General features: G+C 44.4%; 1 protein-coding gene across 2 annotated transcripts in view; it reads left to right on the top strand.

The window, feature by feature from the left end:
* Positions 1-3,979, top strand: part of DDX17 (DEAD-box helicase 17) — a 28,414-nt gene that overhangs the window by 723 nt on the left and 23,712 nt on the right. The window lies entirely within an intron of this gene.

Here is a 3,979-nt window from a genome sequence, read left to right as displayed (position 1 = left end):
GGGGAAGCGGGAGGGGCGGCCTGGCCGCTGCAGCCCCGGCCCGGGCCTCGCCTCTTGGCGGCTCCGAGCCCGGCCGTCTCGGGCAGCCCTTGGGTGTCGCCAGGCCTCGCGTTCAGCTGGAAAACACGGACGTTCTTGAGACGGGCGCAGCTAGGGAAGCCTCACGCGAAATGGCTTCCTTGACGGCCTCTCTGCCGGTGGGCCTGGACACGGAAGGCCCGCCTTGTAATTTTACGCAAAGTTTTTAGTTCTCTGCAGTCAGCATTTTAAGTAATTTGGAGGAAGCACATCGGAATGTAAAGGAACGGAGTTGCTTGCCATTTCAATGATCGTGTTTGGGGATAGGAGGGGTTTTTGGCCCTTCTCGTAGTTCAAATTTTTTTGTTATTTCCTGAGGTTCCCCCCCCCCCGTAATTAACTGCAGCATTAACCTCTCAGTTTAGCCAGAAAGTTTTTGGTATTGTAATGCCGTGGTTACTGGGTTGGAAGTGAACATGGGATTAAATAGACCTCACATCCTCCCGGAACCCTGGGTTTAAATCTTAACGTCGGTTAAACGAAAACGTTCTTCCGCAACCACTTTTTTAGTTATAAAAGTAATGTGACGCCACTTGTATATATATCACATGACCGTGGCAGGATCCGTGATCTTTGTTAGCCTGTTCCCTCTTCTGAAGGGGCTAATAATTGCCTTTACTTTGCCCAATTTGGGGGAATTAAGAGATAATGTATTGCTGTAGTAGCAATTCCGTTAAAAGATATTTTCTCCAGACGTTTGTGGTTCAGATATACAAATACCAGACTCAGTCACTAGTACTTATCACTTAATTTACAAAATACGAATTACTTTGATTTATGCTTTGTAAGGAAGGAATATACTTGACGATAGTGTTAAATTTGGAGTGATAGAAGTGGAATGTTTGCTTAGTATAGCTAAATTTAGAAGTGAATTATAGTGCAGCCACTAAGAAAAAGAATTTAACATTATTTAGTAAAGTTGAAAACAATCCAGTAATTCACTTTTATACCCTCAACTGTAAGGCCTAGAGAAAACCTCACACTCGAGCCCCAGGATCATGTTCAAAATGTTTTCATTGTTCATGACAGCAAGATATGGGAACCAACTAAAATGTCTGGATAAATTGTGGGTATTTTTGCAATTGGATACAATGCAGCAGTGAAAAAACTTGAATTAACTTGGATGACTTACAAACATGTTGAAGCAAGTCGTGGTAGGATGACACATTAATGGATACATGCAGATATGACAAAACTATTAAAACCAAGGGATTAGTTAACACAGTTCAGGATAGTAGCTGGCTTTAATAATAACATTATTTGGCCGAGACCTCATCTCTACAGTAAATAAAAAAATTAGCTGGGCATGGTGGCACATGCCTGTAGTTTCAGCTACTTGGAAGGCTGAGTGGAAGTCGGTGGAGGCTGCAGTGACTTTGAGCATGCCATTACACTCCAGCCTGGGCGACTGAAACTCTAATTCAAAAAAAGAATAGTAATAACATTATTATAAAAGAGAGGAAAAGGTGAATTACTGAACCATAGTGTTTATTCCATATTGAATGCGTATCAAATGACTTTAAAAAAAAACAACACAGCCAGGTGTGGTGGCTCAAGCTGTAATCTCAGCAGTCTGGGAGCCTAGGTAAGAGGATTGGCTGAGACCAGGGGTTCAAGACCAACCTGGGCTACTTGGTGAGACCTCATCTCTACAGTAAATCAAGAAATTAGCGGGGCGTGGAGGCGCGCATCTGTAGTTCCTGCTACTTGGAAAGCTGAGGCGGAAGGATCATCTGAGCCCATTTGGTTGAGACTGCAGCAGTGACTGGGAGCGTGCCACTGCACTCCAGCCTGGGCAATAGAGTGAGACTCCAACTAAAAAAAATTTTAAAACATTAAAAATTAGTTTAAAAAATAATGGCATTCTTTCATAATGGCTTCCCCAGCTTTAACTTTACTATGAAACTTTCTTGATTGAAATTGCTGTTTCACTTTTACTAAATATTACTTGCAGAACTGAAGGTTATTTGAAAAAGGAATGGGTATGATCAGTGTATGTGCGTATATATGGTTCAAAAATGGTATGCAGCCGGGCTTGGTGGCTCAGCCTGTAATCCCACGCCTTTGGGAGGCTGAGGTGAGTGGATTGCCTGAGCCCGTGGGTTCGAGACCCGCCTGGGCAGCGAGACCTCATCTCTTCCAATAAATCAAAAAATCAGCCCGGCGGTAGCGCATGCCTGTAGTTCCGGCTACTTGGAAGGATGAGGCGGAAGGATCGCCGGAGCCCAACAGGTCGAGGCTGCGGTGGCCGGTAGCGGCCACTGCACTCCAGTCTGGGCGACAGTGAGACTCCAACTCAAAACAAAAATGGTATGCATTGTATTTTTAAAAAACGTTTTCTTGAATGAGTTGGCTCAAGTACTGAATATTTAAAGTAGTATGATGCATGTATCTTCAAAGCCATATTAATTGCAAAGCCAAATTAAACTGTTAATATAAATATTGACTGGATAGGCCGGGCATGGTGGCTCATCCTGTAATCCCAGTGCTTTGGGAGGCCGAGGCAAGTAGATTGCCTGAGCCCCGCGGGTTTGAGACCCACCTGGGCAACTTGGGCGAGACCTCGTTTCTACAGTAATAAAAAATTAGCCGGGCATGGTAGCGCATGCCTGTAGTTCCAGCTACTTGGAAGGCTGAGGCGGAAGGATCGCCGGAGCCCAGCAGGTCGAGGCTGTGGTGGCCGGGAGCGTTCCACCGCACTCTAGCCTGGGCCATGGAGTGAGATTCCGACTCAAAAAAACGTATATATTGACTGGATAAAAACATTGAATGAGCAGCATAGTACACCAGGAAGTAGGATGTGTGCATAAAGATGGCATGGGTATGCTCAAAAGTTTTACAAGAGTAAGAGACATTCTTGGATTTTGAGACCAGCATTAATTACAACATAGAAGACAGCATGTTTACTAAGAACCATATGTTAAAAATATTTTAATGATACAGGGTACAATTCAGGATTAGGTATATACGTGGACATAGGTACAGGTAAAGTTTGGGTCTCCCTTTGGTCCCTGCTTTGCCTTGTTTGAGATCCAGTACCCTTTTTGATGTTATTTGCTCCTCCGCCTCCACCACCACCCTGACAGTATCCCAGACATGTTTCAAAGAGACGGGATCTTACTGTGTTGCTCAGACAGGTCTCCAGCTCCTGGCCACAAGTGATCCTCCTGCTTAGCCTCCCAAAGTGCTGGGATCACGGGCGTGAGCTGCCCTGTCCTTAAATGATACCTTTATTGTGAAATAATATGTTTTGAATAAATAACCAGGGCAATAGGGAGAAAAATGATTTTTTTTCTTAGTAAGAATGATCTGTTTAGAGCCTTAAAAGGAATTTCACTTTAAGAAGTTTTATTTTTTCCCTTTTAAATCATTAGTTTAAGGTTTGGGTAGCACTGGAATACAGCCGTAACAGGGAAATAACACCTTCTAGAGCCATATTAGTGTATGTGAACTAGGCGGGTGATCTCTAAAAATGGAGTTACGCACATTTTTATTTTGTAATTTGCAAGATTTTTTTTTTTTTTTTTTGAGGAGGATTCTCAATCTGTCACCCAGGCTGGAGGGGATGGGAACGTTCCCAGGCGCCACAGGCTCCCCTTGCCCGGCATGCGTGATGCTTCCACCTCACTGTTCCAAGGATGTGGGACTACGGGCGCGGGGCCCCTGACAAACCTAATATTTAGGAAATTTATTGCAGACAAGACGTTTCACTGGGTTGCCTCGCGCTCTTTCTGGCCTCTTACCTACCCCTCCCAGAGGGCTGGGATTGGGTGAGGAAGCCGACCCTTGCTTTGCAATACTTTTCTTCCTTCGTCATTGCGGTTCAGCTTTTGAATTATAAGCCTCGAGTCCTTCATCGTATAAAGAAAGCAGATGTCAAATCGCTTTTAGGGGTTCAGAG

Source organism: Carlito syrichta, unplaced genomic scaffold, assembly GCF_000164805.1.
Source record: "Carlito syrichta isolate Samal-C Ts95f unplaced genomic scaffold, Tarsius_syrichta-2.0.1 Scaffold312058, whole genome shotgun sequence".
Lineage (NCBI taxonomy): Eukaryota > Metazoa > Chordata > Mammalia > Primates > Tarsiidae > Carlito > Carlito syrichta.
Note: the sequence above shows the minus strand (reverse complement) of the source record. Positions and strands in the feature narration are given on the sequence as shown.